The sequence below is a fragment of the Anabrus simplex genome, chromosome 1 (assembly GCF_040414725.1).
Source record: "Anabrus simplex isolate iqAnaSimp1 chromosome 1, ASM4041472v1, whole genome shotgun sequence".
Lineage (NCBI taxonomy): Eukaryota > Metazoa > Arthropoda > Insecta > Orthoptera > Tettigoniidae > Anabrus > Anabrus simplex.
The window spans coordinates 629,120,022-629,137,121 of record NC_090265.1 but is presented as its reverse complement, the minus strand read 5'-3'; the positions used below and the strand labels follow the sequence as shown (position 1 = coordinate 629,137,121).

General features: G+C 45.8%; 35 non-coding genes across 35 annotated transcripts; all 35 read right to left on the bottom strand.

Moving 5' to 3' along the window:
• Positions 1 to 798: 798 nt before the first annotated feature.
• Positions 799 to 870, bottom strand: TRNAG-UCC (transfer RNA glycine (anticodon UCC)). Its single transcript has one exon. It is a non-coding gene; the product is annotated as a tRNA-Gly (tRNA).
• Positions 871 to 1,233: 363 nt separating this feature from the next.
• Positions 1,234 to 1,305, bottom strand: TRNAG-UCC (transfer RNA glycine (anticodon UCC)). The gene has a single exon. It is a non-coding gene; the product is annotated as a tRNA-Gly (tRNA).
• Positions 1,306 to 1,450: 145 nt separating this feature from the next.
• On the bottom strand, positions 1,451 to 1,522 carry TRNAG-UCC (transfer RNA glycine (anticodon UCC)). The gene has a single exon. It is a non-coding gene; the product is annotated as a tRNA-Gly (tRNA).
• A 796-nt stretch (positions 1,523 to 2,318) lies between these two features.
• TRNAG-UCC (transfer RNA glycine (anticodon UCC)) lies at positions 2,319 to 2,390 on the bottom strand. Its single transcript has one exon. It is a non-coding gene; the product is annotated as a tRNA-Gly (tRNA).
• A 145-nt stretch (positions 2,391 to 2,535) lies between these two features.
• Positions 2,536 to 2,607, bottom strand: TRNAG-UCC (transfer RNA glycine (anticodon UCC)). The gene has a single exon. It is a non-coding gene; the product is annotated as a tRNA-Gly (tRNA).
• Positions 2,608 to 2,753: 146 nt separating this feature from the next.
• TRNAG-UCC (transfer RNA glycine (anticodon UCC)) lies at positions 2,754 to 2,825 on the bottom strand. The gene has a single exon. It is a non-coding gene; the product is annotated as a tRNA-Gly (tRNA).
• A 1,228-nt stretch (positions 2,826 to 4,053) lies between these two features.
• Positions 4,054 to 4,125, bottom strand: TRNAG-UCC (transfer RNA glycine (anticodon UCC)). Its single transcript has one exon. It is a non-coding gene; the product is annotated as a tRNA-Gly (tRNA).
• Positions 4,126 to 4,487: 362 nt separating this feature from the next.
• TRNAG-UCC (transfer RNA glycine (anticodon ACC)) lies at positions 4,488 to 4,559 on the bottom strand. Its single transcript has one exon. It is a non-coding gene; the product is annotated as a tRNA-Gly (tRNA).
• Positions 4,560 to 4,704: 145 nt separating this feature from the next.
• On the bottom strand, positions 4,705 to 4,776 carry TRNAG-UCC (transfer RNA glycine (anticodon UCC)). Its single transcript has one exon. It is a non-coding gene; the product is annotated as a tRNA-Gly (tRNA).
• Positions 4,777 to 4,922: 146 nt separating this feature from the next.
• Positions 4,923 to 4,994, bottom strand: TRNAG-UCC (transfer RNA glycine (anticodon UCC)). The gene has a single exon. It is a non-coding gene; the product is annotated as a tRNA-Gly (tRNA).
• A 145-nt stretch (positions 4,995 to 5,139) lies between these two features.
• On the bottom strand, positions 5,140 to 5,211 carry TRNAG-UCC (transfer RNA glycine (anticodon UCC)). Its single transcript has one exon. It is a non-coding gene; the product is annotated as a tRNA-Gly (tRNA).
• Positions 5,212 to 5,357: 146 nt separating this feature from the next.
• Positions 5,358 to 5,429, bottom strand: TRNAG-UCC (transfer RNA glycine (anticodon UCC)). The gene has a single exon. It is a non-coding gene; the product is annotated as a tRNA-Gly (tRNA).
• An 820-nt stretch (positions 5,430 to 6,249) lies between these two features.
• Positions 6,250 to 6,321, bottom strand: TRNAG-UCC (transfer RNA glycine (anticodon UCC)). The gene has a single exon. It is a non-coding gene; the product is annotated as a tRNA-Gly (tRNA).
• A 145-nt stretch (positions 6,322 to 6,466) lies between these two features.
• On the bottom strand, positions 6,467 to 6,538 carry TRNAG-UCC (transfer RNA glycine (anticodon UCC)). The gene has a single exon. It is a non-coding gene; the product is annotated as a tRNA-Gly (tRNA).
• Positions 6,539 to 6,897: 359 nt separating this feature from the next.
• Positions 6,898 to 6,969, bottom strand: TRNAG-UCC (transfer RNA glycine (anticodon UCC)). Its single transcript has one exon. It is a non-coding gene; the product is annotated as a tRNA-Gly (tRNA).
• Positions 6,970 to 7,332: 363 nt separating this feature from the next.
• Positions 7,333 to 7,404, bottom strand: TRNAG-UCC (transfer RNA glycine (anticodon UCC)). Its single transcript has one exon. It is a non-coding gene; the product is annotated as a tRNA-Gly (tRNA).
• Positions 7,405 to 8,199: 795 nt separating this feature from the next.
• Positions 8,200 to 8,271, bottom strand: TRNAG-UCC (transfer RNA glycine (anticodon UCC)). Its single transcript has one exon. It is a non-coding gene; the product is annotated as a tRNA-Gly (tRNA).
• Positions 8,272 to 8,416: 145 nt separating this feature from the next.
• TRNAG-UCC (transfer RNA glycine (anticodon UCC)) lies at positions 8,417 to 8,488 on the bottom strand. The gene has a single exon. It is a non-coding gene; the product is annotated as a tRNA-Gly (tRNA).
• A 146-nt stretch (positions 8,489 to 8,634) lies between these two features.
• TRNAG-UCC (transfer RNA glycine (anticodon UCC)) lies at positions 8,635 to 8,706 on the bottom strand. The gene has a single exon. It is a non-coding gene; the product is annotated as a tRNA-Gly (tRNA).
• Positions 8,707 to 9,934: 1,228 nt separating this feature from the next.
• Positions 9,935 to 10,006, bottom strand: TRNAG-UCC (transfer RNA glycine (anticodon UCC)). The gene has a single exon. It is a non-coding gene; the product is annotated as a tRNA-Gly (tRNA).
• Positions 10,007 to 10,826: 820 nt separating this feature from the next.
• On the bottom strand, positions 10,827 to 10,898 carry TRNAG-UCC (transfer RNA glycine (anticodon UCC)). Its single transcript has one exon. It is a non-coding gene; the product is annotated as a tRNA-Gly (tRNA).
• A 145-nt stretch (positions 10,899 to 11,043) lies between these two features.
• Positions 11,044 to 11,115, bottom strand: TRNAG-UCC (transfer RNA glycine (anticodon UCC)). Its single transcript has one exon. It is a non-coding gene; the product is annotated as a tRNA-Gly (tRNA).
• A 1,014-nt stretch (positions 11,116 to 12,129) lies between these two features.
• On the bottom strand, positions 12,130 to 12,201 carry TRNAG-UCC (transfer RNA glycine (anticodon UCC)). Its single transcript has one exon. It is a non-coding gene; the product is annotated as a tRNA-Gly (tRNA).
• A 361-nt stretch (positions 12,202 to 12,562) lies between these two features.
• On the bottom strand, positions 12,563 to 12,634 carry TRNAG-UCC (transfer RNA glycine (anticodon UCC)). Its single transcript has one exon. It is a non-coding gene; the product is annotated as a tRNA-Gly (tRNA).
• Positions 12,635 to 12,996: 362 nt separating this feature from the next.
• On the bottom strand, positions 12,997 to 13,068 carry TRNAG-UCC (transfer RNA glycine (anticodon UCC)). Its single transcript has one exon. It is a non-coding gene; the product is annotated as a tRNA-Gly (tRNA).
• A 145-nt stretch (positions 13,069 to 13,213) lies between these two features.
• TRNAG-UCC (transfer RNA glycine (anticodon UCC)) lies at positions 13,214 to 13,285 on the bottom strand. Its single transcript has one exon. It is a non-coding gene; the product is annotated as a tRNA-Gly (tRNA).
• A 146-nt stretch (positions 13,286 to 13,431) lies between these two features.
• TRNAG-UCC (transfer RNA glycine (anticodon UCC)) lies at positions 13,432 to 13,503 on the bottom strand. The gene has a single exon. It is a non-coding gene; the product is annotated as a tRNA-Gly (tRNA).
• A 363-nt stretch (positions 13,504 to 13,866) lies between these two features.
• Positions 13,867 to 13,938, bottom strand: TRNAG-UCC (transfer RNA glycine (anticodon UCC)). The gene has a single exon. It is a non-coding gene; the product is annotated as a tRNA-Gly (tRNA).
• A 362-nt stretch (positions 13,939 to 14,300) lies between these two features.
• TRNAG-UCC (transfer RNA glycine (anticodon UCC)) lies at positions 14,301 to 14,372 on the bottom strand. The gene has a single exon. It is a non-coding gene; the product is annotated as a tRNA-Gly (tRNA).
• A 145-nt stretch (positions 14,373 to 14,517) lies between these two features.
• On the bottom strand, positions 14,518 to 14,589 carry TRNAG-UCC (transfer RNA glycine (anticodon UCC)). The gene has a single exon. It is a non-coding gene; the product is annotated as a tRNA-Gly (tRNA).
• A 363-nt stretch (positions 14,590 to 14,952) lies between these two features.
• On the bottom strand, positions 14,953 to 15,024 carry TRNAG-UCC (transfer RNA glycine (anticodon UCC)). Its single transcript has one exon. It is a non-coding gene; the product is annotated as a tRNA-Gly (tRNA).
• A 145-nt stretch (positions 15,025 to 15,169) lies between these two features.
• Positions 15,170 to 15,241, bottom strand: TRNAG-UCC (transfer RNA glycine (anticodon UCC)). Its single transcript has one exon. It is a non-coding gene; the product is annotated as a tRNA-Gly (tRNA).
• A 146-nt stretch (positions 15,242 to 15,387) lies between these two features.
• On the bottom strand, positions 15,388 to 15,459 carry TRNAG-UCC (transfer RNA glycine (anticodon UCC)). Its single transcript has one exon. It is a non-coding gene; the product is annotated as a tRNA-Gly (tRNA).
• A 1,011-nt stretch (positions 15,460 to 16,470) lies between these two features.
• TRNAG-UCC (transfer RNA glycine (anticodon UCC)) lies at positions 16,471 to 16,542 on the bottom strand. Its single transcript has one exon. It is a non-coding gene; the product is annotated as a tRNA-Gly (tRNA).
• A 363-nt stretch (positions 16,543 to 16,905) lies between these two features.
• TRNAG-UCC (transfer RNA glycine (anticodon UCC)) lies at positions 16,906 to 16,977 on the bottom strand. Its single transcript has one exon. It is a non-coding gene; the product is annotated as a tRNA-Gly (tRNA).
• Between the last annotated feature and the right edge of the window lie 123 nt (positions 16,978 to 17,100).

The window sequence follows — 17,100 nt, the reverse complement described above, 5'->3', positions numbered from 1 at the left end:
CAGGGTAACATGGCATGCAAGCGAACTGCTTTAAAAAACACCCTCTTTTCAGTGACGTCATTAGATAGCCACAGGTATGTATCATAAATTCGCGTGTTCAGTTTGGATGTTAATACCGCCGAGTGTAAATGTACCGAAGATCTAAATATCTTGCGATGGCTGGGAATCGAACGCGGATCAACTGCTTGGAAGGCAACTATGCTCAGCATAACACCACAATCGTGCGTTGACACGCGAGCGAAGTACTTAAAAACACAAATGCTTCCTTAGCGACGTCACCCGAAAGCTATAAGTTTGTATCATCAATTCAAGTGAACAGCTTCGAAGGTACTCTCGGAGAGTAACATGGTATCAAATATCTTAAAAGAACGATGGCCGGGAATCGAAACCGGATCAACTGCTTGGAAGGCAACTATGCTCACCATCACACCACCATCGCACGTTGGCGTCGGAGCGGACTCCATTAATACACAAATTCTTCTTTAGTGACGTCACAAGAAAGCTAGAGTTATGTATAACAAATTTACGTGTTCAGCTTCGAAGGTACTCTCGATGCGTGTAACGGAACAGAAGATCTTAAGAGTGTGGGATGGCCGGGAATCGAACCTGGATCAAACGCTTCGAAGGCGACTATGGTCACCATTACAGAATCTGCGCAAAATGGCATGCGAGCATTCTGCTTTAAAACACACCTTTTTTGTGACGTCACCAGAAAGCCACAGGTATGTATCATAAATTCAGTATTCAGTTTCTAAGATAGTCCGGCCGATTGTAATGGAACCGAAGATCCTAAAAGTGTGCGATGGCCGGGAATCGAACCCGGATCAACTGCTTGGAAGGCAAGTATGCTCACCATTATACCACCATCGCACATGGGCACGTAAGCGAAATAGTTTAGTACACAAGTTCTTCTTTAGTAACGTTTACGAAAGCTGCAGGTATGTATCATAAATGCACGTGTTCAGGTTACAAATTACTTATGGAGAGTGTCATGGTATCGAATATGTCAATGGTGTGCAATGGCCTGGAATAGAACCCACATCCACTGCTTGGAAGGCAACTATGCTAACCATTGCACAATCAGGGTAACATGGCATGCAAGCGAACTGCTTTAAAAAAACACCCTCTTTTTAGTGACGTCATTAGAAAGCCACAGGTATGGATCATAAATTCACGTGTTCAGTTTGGATGTTAGTACCGCCGAGTGTAAATGTACCGAAGATCTTAAAATCGTGCGATGGCCGGGAATCGAACCCGGATCAACTGCTTGGAAGGCAACTATGCTCACCATTACACCACCATCGCACATAGGCAAGTGAGCGAACTGCTTTAGTACACAAGTTCTTCCTTAGTGACGTCACCCGAAAGCTGCAGGTCTTATCATAAATTCACGTGAACAGCTTCGAAGGTACTCTCGGAGAGTAACATGGTATCAAGTATCTTAAAAGTGTGCGATGGCCGGGAATCGAACCCGGATCAACTGCTTGGAAGGCAACTATGCTCACCATTACACCACCATCGCACGTAGGCGTCAGAGCGGACTTCATTAACACACAAATTCTTCTTTAGTGACGTCACAAGAAAGCTAGAGTTATGTGTCATAAATTTACGTGTTCAGTTTCTAAGATAGTCCCGCCGATTGTAATGGAACCGAAGATCCTAAAAGTGTGCGATGGCCGGGAATCGAACCCGGATCAACTGCTTGGAAGGCAACTATGCTAACCATTGCACAATCAGGGTAACATGGCATGCAAGCGAACTGCTTTAGAAAACACCCTCTTTTTAGTGACGTCATTAGAAAGCCACAGGTATGTATCATAAATTCGCGTGTTCAGTTTGGATGTTAGTCCCGCCGAGTGTAAATGTGTCGAAGATCTAAATATCATGCGATGGCTGGGAATCGAACGCGGATCGACTGCTTGGAAGGCAACTATGCTCACCATAACACCACAATCGCGCGTTGACACGCGAGCGAAGTACTTAAACACACAAATGCTTCCTTAGCGACGTCACCCGAAAGCTATAAGTTTGTATCATAAATTCAAGTGAACAGCTTCGAAGGTACTCTCGGAGAGTAACATGGTATCAAATATCCTAAAAGAACGATGGCCTGGAATAGAACCCACATCCACTGCTTGGAAGGCAACTATGCTAACCATTGCACAATCAGGGTAACATGGCATGCAATCGAACTGCTTTAAAAAACACCCTCTTTTTAGTGACGTCATTAGAAGGCTACAGGTATGTATCATAAATTCGCGTGTTCATTTTGTATGATAGTCCCGCCGAGTGTAAATGTACCGAAGATCTTAAAATCGTGCGATGGCCGGGAATCGAACCCGGATCAACTGCTTGGAAGGCAACTATGCTCACCATTACACCACCATCGCACACAGGCAAGTCGGCGAACTGCTTTAGTACACAAGTTCTTCTTTAGTGAGGTCACCCGAAAGCTGCAGGTTTTATCATAAATTCACGTGAACAGCTTCGAAGGTACTCTCGGAGAGTAACATGGTATCAAGTATCTTAAAGGTGCGCGATGGCCGGGAATCGAACCCGGATCAACTGCTTGGAAGGCAACTATGCTCACCATTACACCACCATCGCACGTTGGCGTCAGAGCGGACTTCATTAATACACAAATTCTTCTTTATTGACGTCACGGGAAAGCTAGAGTTACGTGTCATAAATTTACGTGTTCAGTTTCTAAGATAGTCCCGCCGATTGTAATGGAACCGAAGATCCTAAAAGTGTGCGATGGCCGGGAATCGAACCCGGATCAACTGCTTGGAAGGCAACTATGCTCACCATTACACCACCATCGCACACAGGCAAGTGAGCGAACTGCTTTAGTACACACGTTCTTCTTTAGTGACGTCACCCGAAAGCTGCAGGTTTTATCATAAATTCACGTGGACAGCTTCGAAGGTACTCTCGGAGTGTAACATGGTAGCAAGTATGTTAAACGTGTGCGATGGCCAGGAATCGAACCCGGATGAACCGCTTGGAAGGCAACTATGCTCACCATTACACCACCATCGCACATGGGCACGTAAGCGAAATAGTTTAGTACACAAGTTCTCCTTTAGTAACGTTTACGAAAGCTGCAGGTATGTATCATAAATGCACGTGTTCAGGTTACAAATTACTTATGGAGAGTGTCATGGTATCGAATATGTCAATGGTGTGCGATGGCCTGGAATAGAACCCACATCCACTGCTTGGAAGGCAACTATGCTAACCATTGCACAATCAGGGTAACATGGCATGCAAGCGAACTGCTTTAAAAAACACCCTCTTTTTAGTGACGTCATTAGATAGCCACAGGTATGTATCATAAATTCGCGTGTTCAGTTTGGATGTTAGTCCCGCCGAGTGTAAATGTACCGAAGATCTAAATATCTTGCGATGGCTGGGAATCGAACGAGGATCGACTGCTTGGAAGGCAACTATGCTCACCATAACACCACAATCGCGCGTTGACACGCGAGCGAAGTACTTAAAAACACAAATGCTTCCTTAGCGACGTCACCCGAAAGCTATAAGTTTGTATCATAAATTCAAGTGAACGGCTTCGAAGGTACTCTCGGAGAGTAACATGGTATCAAATATCTTAAAAGAACGATGGCCGGGAATCGAAACCGGATCAACTGCTTGGAAGGCAACTATGCTAACCATCACACCACCATCGCACGTTGGCGTCGGAGCGGACTCCATTAATACACAAATTCTTCTTTAGTGACGTCACAAGAAAGCTAGAGTTATGTATAACAAATTTACGTGTTCAACTTCGAAGGTACTCTCGATGAGTGTAACGGAACAGAAGATCTTAAGAGTGTGGGATGGCCGGGAATCGAACCTGGATCAAACGCTTGGAAGGCGACTATGGTCACCATTACAAAATCTGCGCAACTTGGCATGCGAGCATTCTGCTTTAAAACACACCTTTTTTTGTGACGTCACCAGAAAGCCACAGGTATGTATCATAAATTCACGTATTCAGTTTCTAAGATAGTCCGGCCGATTGTAATGGAACCGAAGATCCTAAAAGTGTGCGATGGCCGGGAATCGAACCCGGATCAACTGCTTGGAAGGCAAGTATGCTCACCATTATACCACCATCGCACATGGGCACGTAAGCGAAATAGTTTAGTACACAAGTTCTTCTTTAGTAACGTTTACGAAAGCTGCAGGTATGTATCATAAATGCACGTGTTCAGGTTACAAATTACTTACGGAGAGTGTCATGGTATCGAATATGTCAATGGTGTGCAATGGCCTGGAATAGAACCCACATCCACTGCTTGGAAGGCAACTATGCTAACCATTGCACAATCAGGGTAACATGGCATGCAAGCGAACTGCTTTAAAAAACACCCTCTTTTTAGTGACGTCATTAGAAAGCCACAGGTATGTATCATAAATTCGCGTGTTCAGTTTGGATGTTAGTCCCGCCGAGTGTAAATGTACCGAAGATCTTAAAATCGCGCAATGGCCGGGAATCGAACCAGGATCAACTGCTTGGAAGGCAACCATGCTCACCATTACACCACCATCGCACAGAGGCAGGTGAGCGAACTGCTTTAGTACACAAGTTCTTCTTTAGTGACGTCACCCGAAAGCTGCAGGTTTTATCATAAATTCACGTGAACAGCTTCGAAGGTACTCTCGGAGAGTAACATGGTATCAAGTATCTTAACAGTGTGCGATGGCCGGGAATCGAACCCGGATCAACTGCTTGGAAGGCAACTATGCTCACCACTACACCACCATCGCACGTTGGCGTCAGAGCGGACTTCATTAATACACAAATTCTTCTTTAGTGACGTCACAAGAAAGCTAGAGTTATGTGTCATAAATTTACGTGTTCGGTTTCTAGGATAGTCCCGCCGATTGTAATAGAACCGAAGATCCTAAAAGTGTGCGATGGCCGGGAATCGAACCCGGATCAACTGCTTGGAAGGCAACTATGCTCACCATTACACCACCATCGCACACAGGCAAGTCGGCGAACTGCTTTAGTACACAAGTTCTTCTTTAGTGACGTCACCCGAAAGCTGCATGTTTTATCATAAATTCACGTGAACAGCTTCGAAGGTACTCTCGGAGAGTAACATGGTATCAAGTATTTTAAAAGTGTGCGACGGCCGGGAATCGAACCCGGATCAACTGCTTGGAAGGCAACTATGCTCACCATTACACCACCATCGCACGTAGGCTTCAGAGCGGACTTCATTAACACACAAATTCTTCTTTAGTGACGTCACAAGAAAGCTAGAATTATGTGTCATAAATTTACGTGTTGAGTTTCTAAGATAGTCCCGCCGATTGTAATGGAACCGAAGATCCTAAAAGTGTGCGATGGCCGGGAATCGAACCCGGATCAAGTGCTTGGAAGGCAACTATGTTCACCATTACACCACCATCGCACATAGGCACGTAAGCGAAATAGTTTAGTACAAAAGTTCTTCTTTATTAACGTTTACAAAAGCTGAAGGTATGTATCATAAATTCACGTGTTCAGGTTACAAATTACTTATGGAGAGTGTCATGGTATCGAATATGTCAATGGTGTGCGATGGCCTGGAATCGAACCCACATCCACTGCTTGGAAGGCAACTATGCTAACCATTGCACAATCAGGGTAACATGGCATGCAAAGCGAAAGCCACAGGTCATCATCATCATCTGTTTACCCTCCAGGTTCGGTTTTTCCCTCGGACTCAGCCAGGGATCCCACCTCTACCGCCTCAAGGGCAGTGTCCTGGAGCTTCAGACTCTTGGTCGTGGGATAGAACTGGGGAGTATGACCAGTACCTCGCCCAGGCGGCCTCACCTGCTATGGTGAACAGGGGCCTTGTAGGGGGATGGGAAGATTGGAAGGGATAGGCAAGGATGAGGGAAGGAAGCGGCCGTGGTCTTAAGTTAGGGACCATCCCGGCATTCGCCTGGAGGTGAAGTGGGAAACCACGGAAAACCACTTCGAGGATGGCTGAGGTGGGAATCGAACCCACCTCTACTCAGTTGACCTCCCGAGGCTGAGTGGACACCGTTCCAGCCGTCGGACCACTTTTCAAATTTCGTGGCAGAGCCGGGAATCGAACCCGGACCTCCGGGGGTGGCAGCTAAACACGCTAACCACTACACCACAGAGGGGGCCCGAATGCCACAGGTATGTATCATAAATTGGCGTGTTCAGTTTGGATGTTAGTCCCGCCGAGTGTAAATGTACCGAAGATCTTAAAATCGTGCGATGGCCGGGAATCGAACCCGGATCAACTGCTTGGAAGGCAACTATGCTCACCATTACACCACCATCGCACACAGGCAAGTGAGCGAACTGCTTTAGTACACACGTTCTTCTTTAGTGACGTCACCCGAAAGCTGCAGGTTTTATCATAAATTCACGTGAACAGCTTGGAAGGTACTCTCGGAGTGTAACATGGTATCAAGTATCTTAAAAGTGTGCGATGGCCGGGAATCGAACCCGGATCAACTGCTTGGAAGGCAACTATGCTCACCATCACACCACCATCGCACGTTGGCTTCGGAGCGGACTCCATTAATACACAAATTCTTCTTTAGTGACGTCACAAGAAAGCTAGAGTTATGTATAACAAATTTACGTGTTCAGCTTCGAAGGTACTCTCAATGACAGTAACGGAACCGAAGATCTTAAGAGTGTGGGATGGCCGGGAATCGAACCTGGATCAAACGCTTCGAAGGCGACTATGGTCACCATTACAGAATCTGCGCAAAATGGCATGCGAGCATTCTGCTTTAAAACACACCTTTTTTGTGACGTCACCAGAAAGCCACAGGTATGTATCATAAATTCAGTATTCAGTTTCTAAGATAGTCCGGCCGATTGTAATGGAACCGAAGATCCTAAAAGTGTGCGATGGCCGGGAATCGAACCCGGATCAACTGCTTGGAAGGCAAGTATGCTCACCATTATACCACCATCGCACATGGGCACGTAAGCGAAATAGTTTAGTACACAAGTTCTTCTTTAGTAACGTTTACGAAAGCTGCAGGTATGTATCATAAATGCACGTGTTCAGGTTACAAATTACTTATGGAGAGTGTCATGGTATCGAATATGTCAATGGTGTGCAATGGCCTGGAACAGAACCCACATCCACTGCTTGGAAGGCAACTATGCTAACCATTGCACAATCAGGGTAACATGGCATGCAAGCGAACTGCTTTAAAAAAACACCCTCTTTTTAGTGACGTCATTAGAAAGCCACAGGTATGGATCATAAATTCACGTGTTCAGTTTGGATGTTAGTACCGCCGAGTGTAAATGTACCTAAGATCTTAAAATCGTGCGATGGCCGGGAATCGAACCGGGATCAACTGCTTGGAAGGCAACTATGCTCACCATTACACCACCATCGCACATGGGCACGTAAGCGAAATAGTTTAGTACACAAGTTCTTCTTTAGTAACGTTTACGAAAGCTGCAGGTATGTATCATAAATGCACGTGTTCAGGTTACAAATTACTTATGGAGAATGTCATGGTATCGAATATGTCAATGGTGTGCGATGGCCTGGAATAGAACCCACATCCACTGCTTGGAAGGCAACTATGCTAACCATTGCACAATCAGGGTAACTTGGCATGCAAGCGAACTGCTTTAAAAAACACCCTCTTTTTAGTGACGTCATTAGAAAGCCACAGGTATGTATCATAAATTCGCGTGTTCAGTTTGGATGTTAGTCCCGCCGAGTGTAAATGTGTCGAAGATCTAAATATCATGCGATGGCTGGGAATCGAACGCGGATCGACTGCTTGGAAGGCAACTATGCTCACCATAACACCACAATCGCGCGTTGACACGCGAGCGAAGTACTTAAACACACAAATGCTTCCTTAGCGACGTCACCCGAAAGCTATAAGTTTGTATCATAAATTCAAGTGAACAGCTTCGAAGGTACTCTCGGAGAGTAACATGGTATCAAATATCCTAAAAGAACGATGGCCTGGAATAGAACCCACATCCACTGCTTGGAAGGCAACTATGCTAACCATTGCACAATCAGGGTAACATGGCATGCAATCGAACTGCTTTAAAAAACAACCTCTTTTTAGTGACGTCATTAGAAGGCTACAGGTATGTATCATAAATTCGCGTGTTCATTTTGTATGATAGTCCCGCCGAGTGTAAATGTACCGAAGATCTTAAAATCGTGCGATGGCCGGGAATCGAACCCGGATCAACTGCTTGGAAGGCAACTATGCTCACCATTACACCACCATCGCACACAGGCAAGTCGGCGAACTGCTTTAGTACACAAGTTCTTCTTTAGTGAGGTCAACCGAAAGCTGCAGGTTTTATCATAAATTCACGTGAACAGCTTCGAAGGTACTCTCGGAGAGTAACATGGTATCAAGTATCTTAAAGGTGCGCGATGGCCGGGAATCGAACCCGGATCAACTGCTTGGAAGGCAACTACGCTCACCATTACACCACCATCGCACGTTGGCGTCAGAGCGGACTTCATTAATACACAAATTCTTCTTTATTGACGTCACAGGAAAGCTAGAGTTACGTGTCATAAATTTACGTGTTCAGTTTCTAAGATAGTCCCGCCGATTGTAATGGAACCGAAGATCCTAAAAGTGTGCGATGGCCGGGAATCGAACCCGGATCAACTGCTTGGAAGGCAACTATGCTCACCATTACACCACCATCGCACACAGGCAAGTGAGCGAACTGCTTTAGTACACACGTTCTTCTTTAGTGACGTCACCCGAAAGCTGCAGGTTTTATCATAAATTCACGTGGACAGCTTCGAAGGTACTCTCGGAGTGTAACATGGTAGCAAGTATGTTAAACGTGTGCGATGGCCAGGAATCGAACCCGGATGATCCGCTTGGAAGGCAACTATGCTCACCATTACACCACCATCGCACATGGGCACGTAAGCGAAATAGTTTAGTACACAAGTTCTCCTTTAGTAACGTTTACGAAAGCTGCAGGTATGTATCATAAATGCACGTGTTCAGGTTACAAATTACTTATGGAGAGTGTCATGGTATCGAATATGTCAATGGTGTGCGATGGCCTGGAATAGAACCCACATCCACTGCTTGGAAGGCAACTATGCTAACCATTGCACAATCAGGGTAACATGGCATGCAAGCGAACTGCTTTAAAAAACACCCTCTTTTTAGTGACGTCATTAGATAGCCACAGGTATGTATCATAAATTCGCGTGTTCAGTTTGGATGTTAGTCCCGCCGAGTGTAAATGTACCGAAGATCTTAAAGCCGTGCGATGGCCGAGAATCGAACCCGGCTCAACTGTTTGGAAGGCAACTATGCTCACCATAACACCACCATCGCGCGTTGACACGCGAGCGAAGTTCTTAAACACACAAATGCTTCCTTAGCGACGTCACCCGAAAGCTATAAGTTTGTATCATAAATTCAAGTGAACAGCTTCGAAGGTACTCTCGGAGGGAAACATGGTATCAAATGTATTAAAAGAACGATGGCCGGGAATCGAACCCGGATCAACTGCTTGGAAGGCAACTACGCTCACCATCACACCACCATCGCACGTTGGCGTCGGAGCGGACTCCATTAATACACAAATTCTTCTTTAGTGACGTCACAAGAAGGCTAGGGTTATGTATAACGAATTTACGTGTTCAGCTTCGAAGGTACTCTCGATGAGTGTAACGGAACCGAAGATCTTAAGAGTGTGGGATGGCCGGGAATCGAACCCGGATCAAACGCTTGGAAGGCAACTATGGTCACCATTACATAATCTGCGCAACTTGGCATGCGAGCATTCTGCCTTAAAACACACCTTTTTTTGTGACGTCACCAGAAAGCCACAGGTATGTATCATAAATTCACGTATTCAGTTTCTAAGATAGTCCCGCCGATTGTAATGGAACTGAAGATCCTAAAAGTGTGCGATGGCCGGGAATCGAACCCGGATCAACTGCTTGGAAGGCAAGTATGCTCATCATTACACCACCATCGCACATGGGCACGTAAGCGAAATAGTTTAGTACACAAGTTCTTCTTTAGTAACGTTTACGAAAGCTGCAGGTATGTATCATAAATGCACGTGTTCAGGTTACAAATTACTTATGGAGAGTGTCATGGTATCGAATATGTCAATGGTGTGCAATGGCCTGGAATAGAACCCACATCCACTGCTTGGAAGGCAACTATGCTAACCATTGCACAATCAGGGTAACATGGCATGCAAAGCGAAAGCCACAGGTCATCATCATCATCTGTTTACCCTCCAGGTTCGGTTTTTCCCTCGGACTCAGCCAGGGATCCCACCTCTACCGCCTCAAGGGCAGTGTCCTGGAGCTTCAGACTCTTGGTCGTGGGATAGAACTGGGGAGTATGACCAGTACCTCGCCCAGGCGGCCTCACCTGCTATGGTGAACAGGGGCCTTGTAGGGGGATGGGAAGATTGGAAGGGATAGGCAAGGATGAGGGAAGGAAGCGGCCGTGGTCTTAAGTTAGGGACCATCCCGGCATTCGCCTGGAGGTGAAGTGGGAAACCACGGAAAACCACTTCGAGGATGGCTGAGGTGGGAATCGAACCCACCTCTACTCAGTTGACCTCCCGAGGCTGAGTGGACCCCGTTCCAGCCGTCGGACCACTTTTCAAATTTCGTGGCAGAGCCGGGAATCGAACCCGGACCTCCGGCGGTGGCAGCTAATCACGCTAACCACTACACCACAGAGGGGGCCCGAATGCCACAGGTATGTATCATAAATTGGCGTGTTCAGTTTGGATAATAGTCCCGCCGAGTGTAAATGTACCGAAGATCTTAAAATCGTGCGATGGCCGGGAATCGAACCCGGATCAACTGCTTGGAAGGCAACTATGCTCACCATTACACCACCATCGCACACAGGCAAGTGAGCGAACTGCTTTAGTACACACGTTCTTCTTTAGTGACGTCACCCGAAAGCTGCAGGTTTTATCATAAATTCACGTGAACAGCTTGGAAGGTACTCTCGGAGTGTAACATGGTATCAAGTATCTTAAAAGTGTGCGATGGCCGGGAATCGAACCCGGATCAACTGCTTGGAAGGCAACTATGCTCACCATCACACCACCATCGCACGTTGGCTTCGGAGCGGACTCCATTAATACACAAATTCTTCTTTAGTGACGTCACAAGAAAGCTAGAGTTATGTATAACAAATTTACGTGTTCAGCTTCGAAGGTACTCTCAATGACAGTAACGGAACCGAAGATCTTAAGAGTGTGGGATGGCCGGGAATCGAACCCGGATCAAACGCTTGGAAGGCAACTATGGTCACCATTACAAAATCTGCGCAACTTGGCATGCGAGCATTCTGCCTTAAAACACACCTTTTTTTTAGTGACGTCACCAGAAAGCCACAGGTACGTATCATAAATTCACGTATTCAGTTTCTAAGATAGTCCCGCCGATTGTAATGGAACCGAAGATCCTAAAAGTGTGCGATGGCCGGGAATCGCACCCGGATCAACTGCTTGGAAGGCAAGTATGCTCGCCATTACACCACCATCGCACATGGGCACGTAAGCGAAATAGTTTAGTACACAAGTTCTTCTTTAGTAACGTTTACGAAAGCTGCAGGTATGTATCATAAATGCACGTGTTCAGGTTACAAATTACTTATGGAGAGTGTCATGGTATCGAATATGTCAATGGTGCGCGATGGCCTGGAATAGAACCCACATCCACTGCTTGGAAGGCAACTATGCTAACCATTGCACAATCAGGGTAACATGGCATGCAATCGAACTGCTTTAAAAAACAGCCTCTTTTTAGTGACGTCATTAGAAGGCCACAGGTATGTATCATAAATTCGCGTGTTCAGTTTGCATGATAGTCCCGCCGAGTGTAAATGTACCGAAGATCTTAAAATCGTGCGATGGCGGGGAATCGAACCCGTATCAACTGCTTGGAAGGCAACTATGCTCACCATTACACCACCATCGCACATTGGCATGTTAGCGAACTGCTTTAGTACACAAGTTCTTCTTTAGTGACGTCACCCGAAAGCTGCAGGTTTTATCATAAATTCACGTGAACAGCTTCGAAGGTACTCTCGGACAGAAACATGGTATCAAGTATATTAAAAGTGTGCGATGGCCGGGAATCGAACCCGGATCAACTGCTTGGAAGGCAACTATGCTCACCATCACACCACCATCGCACGTTGGCGTCGGAGCGGACTCCATTAATACACAAATTCTTCTTTAGTGACGTCACAAGAAAGCTAGAGTTATGTATAACAAATTTACGTGTTCAGCTTCGAGGGTACTCTCGATGAGTGTAACGGAACGGAAGATCTTAAGAGTGTGGGATGGCCGGGAATCGAACCTGGATCAAACGCTTGGAAGGCAACTATTGTCACCATTACAAAATCTGCGCAACTTGGCATGCGAGCATTCTGCTTTAAAACACACCTTTTTTTGTGACGTCACCAGAAAGCCACAGGTATGTATCATAAATACACGTATTCAGTTTCTAAGATATTCCGGCCGATTGTAATGGAACCGAAGATCCTAAAAGTGTGCGATGGCCGGGAATCGAACCCGGATCAAGTGCTTGGAAGGCAACTATGTTCACCATAACACCACCATCGCACATAGGCAGGTAAGCGAAATAGTATAGTACACAATATCTTCTTTAGTAACGTTTACGAAAGCTGAAGGTATGTGTCATAAATTCACGTGTTCAGGTTACAAATTACTTCTGGAGCGTGTCATGGTATCGAATATGTCAATGGTGTGCGATGGCCTGGAATCGAACCCACATCCACTGCTTGGAAGGCAACTATGCTAACCATTGCACAATCAGGGTAACATGGCATGCAAGCGAACTGCTTTAAAAAACACCCTCTTTTTAGTGACGTCATTAGAAAGCCACAGGTATGGATCATAAATTCACGTGTTCAGTTTGGATGTTAGTCCCGCCGAGTGTAAATGTACCGAAGATCTTAAAACCGTGCGATGGCCGGGAATCGAACCCGGATCAACTGGTTGGAAGGCAACTACGCTCACCATTACACCACCATCGCACACAGGCAAGTGAGCGAACTGCTTTAGTACACAAGTTCTTCTTTAGTGACGTCACCCGAAAGGTGCAGGTTTTATCATAAATTCATGTGAACAGCTTCGAAGGTACTCTCGGAGAGTAACATGGTATCAAGTATCTTAAAAGTGTGCGATGGCCGGGAATCGAACCCGGATCAACTGCTTGGAAGGCAACTATGCTCACCATTACACCACCATCGCACGTTGGCGTCAGAGCGGACTTCATTAATACACAAATTCTTCTTTAGTGACGTCACATGAAAGCTAGAATTATGTGTCATAAATTTACGTGTTCAGTTTCTAAGATAGACACGCCGATTGTAATGGAACCGAAGATCCTAAAAACGTGCGATGGCCGGGAATCGAACCCGGATCAACTGCTTGGAAGGCAACTATGCTCACCATCACACCACCATCGCACGTTGGCTTCGGAGCGGACTCCATTAATACACAAATTCTTCTTTAGTGACGTCACAAGAAAGCTAGAGTTATGTATAACGAATTTACGTGTTCAGCTTCGAAGGTACTCTCGATGAGTGTAACGGAACCGAAGATCTTAAGAGTGTGGGATGGCCGGGAATCGAACCCGGATCAAACGCTTGGAAGGCAACTATGGTCACCATTACAAAATCTGCGCAACTTGGCATGCGAGCATTCTGCCTTAAAACACACCTTTTTTTTAGTGACGTCACCAGAAAGCCACAGGTACGTATCATAAATTCACGTATTCAGTTTCTAAGATAGTCCCGCCGATTGTAATGGAACCGAAGATCCTAAAAGTGTGCGATGGCCGGGAATCGAACCCGGATCAACTGCTTGGAAGGCAACTATGCTCACCATTACACCACCATCGCACATGGGCACGTAAGCGAAATAGTTTAGTACAAAAGTTCTTCTTTAGTAACGTTTACGAAAGCTGCAGGTATGTATCACAAATGCACGTGTTCAGGTTACAAATTACTTATGGAGAGTGTCATGGTATGGAATATGTCAATGGTGCGCGATGGCCTGGAATAGAACCCACATCCACTGCTTGGAAGGCAACTATGCTAACCATTGCGCAATCAGGGTTACATGGCATGCAATCGAACTGCTTTAAAAAACACCCTCTTTTTAGTGACGTCATTAGAAGGCCACAGGTATGTATCATAAATTCGCGTGTTCAGTTTGCATGATAGTCCCGCCGAGTGTAAATGTACCGAAGATCTTAAAATCGTGCGATGGCCGGGAATCGAACCCGGATCAACTGCTTGGAAGGCAACTATGCTCACCATTACACCACCATCGCACATTGGCATGTGAGCGAACTGCTTTAGTACACATGTTCTTCTTTAGTGTCGTCACCCGAAAGCTGCAGGTTTTATCATAAATTCACGTGAACAGCTTCGAAGGTACTCTCGGAGAGTAACATGGTATCGAGTATCTTAAAAGTGTGCGATGGCCGGGAATCGAACCCGGATCAACTGCTTGGAAGGCAACTATGCTCACCATCACACCACCATCGCACGTTGGCGTCGGAGCGGACTCCATTAATACACAAATTCTTCTTTAGTGACGTCACAAGAAAGCTAGAGTTATGTATAACAAATTTACGTGTTCAGCTTCGAAGGTACTCTCGATGAGTGTAACGGAACCGAAGATCTTAAGAGTGTGGGATGGCCGGGAATCGAACCCGGATCAAACGCTTGGAAGGCAACTATGGTCACCATTACAAAATCTGCGCAACTTGGCATGCGAGCATTCTGCCTTAAAACACACCTTTTTTTTAGTGACGTCACCAGAAAGCCACAGGTACGTATCATAAATTCACGTATTCAGTTTCTAAGATAGTCCCGCCGATTGTAATGGAACCGAAGATCCTAAAAGTGTGCGATGGCCGGGAATCGAACCCGGATCAACTGCTTGGAAGGCAACTATGCTGACCATTACACCACCATCGCACATAGGCAAGTGAGCGAACTGCTTTAGTACACATGTTCTTCTTTAGTGACGTCACCCGAAAGCGGCACGTTTTATCATCACTTCACGTGAACAGCTTCGAAGGTACTCTCGGAGAGTAACATGGTATCAAGTATCTTAATAGTGTGCGATGGCCGGGAATCGAACCCGGATCAACTGCTTGGAAGGCAACTACGCTCACCATTACACCACCATCGCACGTTGACGGCAGAGCGGACTTCATTAATACACAAATTCTTCTTTAGTGACGTCACAAGAAAGCTAGAGTTATGTGTCATAAATTTACGTGTTCAGTTTCTAAGATAGTCCCGCCGATTGTAATGGAACCGAAGATCCTAAAAGTGTGCGATGGCCGGGAATCGAACCCGGATGAACTGCTTGGAAGGCAAGCATGCTCACCACTACACCACCATCGCACATGGGCACGTAAGCGAAATAGTTTCGTACACAAGTTCTTCTATACTAACGTTTACGAAAGCTGCAGGTATGTATCATAAATGCACGTGTTCAGGTTACAAATTACTTATGGAGAGTGTCATGGTATCGAATATGTCAATGGTGTGCGATGGCCTGGAATAGAACCCACATCCACTGCTTGGAAGGCAACTATGCTAACCATTGCACAATCAGGGTAACATGGCATGCAAGCGAACTGCTTTAAAAAAAACCCTCTTTTTAGTGACGTCATTAGAAAGCCACAGGTATGTATCATAAATTCGCGTGTTCAGTTTGGATGTTAGTCCCGCCGAGTGTAAATGTACCGAAGATCTTAAAACCGTGCGATGGCCGAGAATCGAACCCGGCTCAACTGTTTGGAAGGCAACTATGCTCACCATAACACCACCATCGCGCGTTGACACGCGAGCGAAGTACTTAAACACACAAATGCTTCCTTAGCGACGTCACCCGAAAGCTATAAGTTTGTATCATAAATTCAAGTGAACAGCTTCGAAGGTACTCTCGGAGGGAAACATGGTATCAAATATCTTAAAAGAACGATGGCCGGGAATCGAACCCGGATCAACTGCTTGGAAGGCAACTACGCTCACCATCACACCACCATCGCACGTTGGCGTCGGAGCGGACTCCATTAATACACAAATTCTTCTTTAGTGACGTCACAAGAAGGCTAGGGTTATGTATAACGAATTTACGTGTTCAGCTTCGAAGGTACTCTCGATGAGTGTAACGGAACCGAAGATCTTAATAGTGTGGGATGGCCGGGAATCGAACCCGGATCAAACGCTTGGAAGGCAACTATGGTCACCATTACATAATCTGCGCAACTTGGCATGCGAGCATTCTGCCTTAAAACACACCTTTTTTTGTGACATCACCAGAAAGCCACAGGTATGTATCATAAATTCACGTATTCAGTTTCTAAGATAGTCCCGCCGATTGTAATGGAACTGAAGATCCTAAAAGTGTGCGATGGCCGGGAATCGAACCCGGATCAACTGCTTGGAAGGCAAGTATGCTCATCATTACACCACCATCGCACATGGGCACGTAAGCGAAATAGTTTAGTACACAAGTTCTTCTTTAGTAACGTTTACGAAAGCTGCAGGTATGTATCATAAATGCACGTGTTCAGGTTACAAATTACTTATGGAGAGTGTCATGGTATCGAATATGTCAATGGTGTGCAATGGCCTGGAATAGAACCCACATCCACTGCTTGGAAGGCAACTATGCTAACCATTGCACAATCAGGGTAACATGGCATGCAAGCGAACTGTTTTAAAAAAACACCCTCTTTTTAGTGACGTTATTAGAAAGCCACAGGTATGTATCCTAAATTCACGTGTTCAGTTTGGATGTTAGTCCCGCCGAGTGTAAATGTACCGAAGATCTTAAAATCGTGCGATGGCCGGGAATCGAACCCGGATCAACTGCTTGGAAGGCAACTATGCTCACCATTACACCACCATCGCACACAGGCAAGTCGGCGAACTGCTTTAGTACACAAGTTCTTCTTTAGTGACGTCACCCGAAAGCTGCAGGTTTTATCATAAATTCACGTGAACAGCTTCGAAGGTACTCTCGGAGAGTAACAT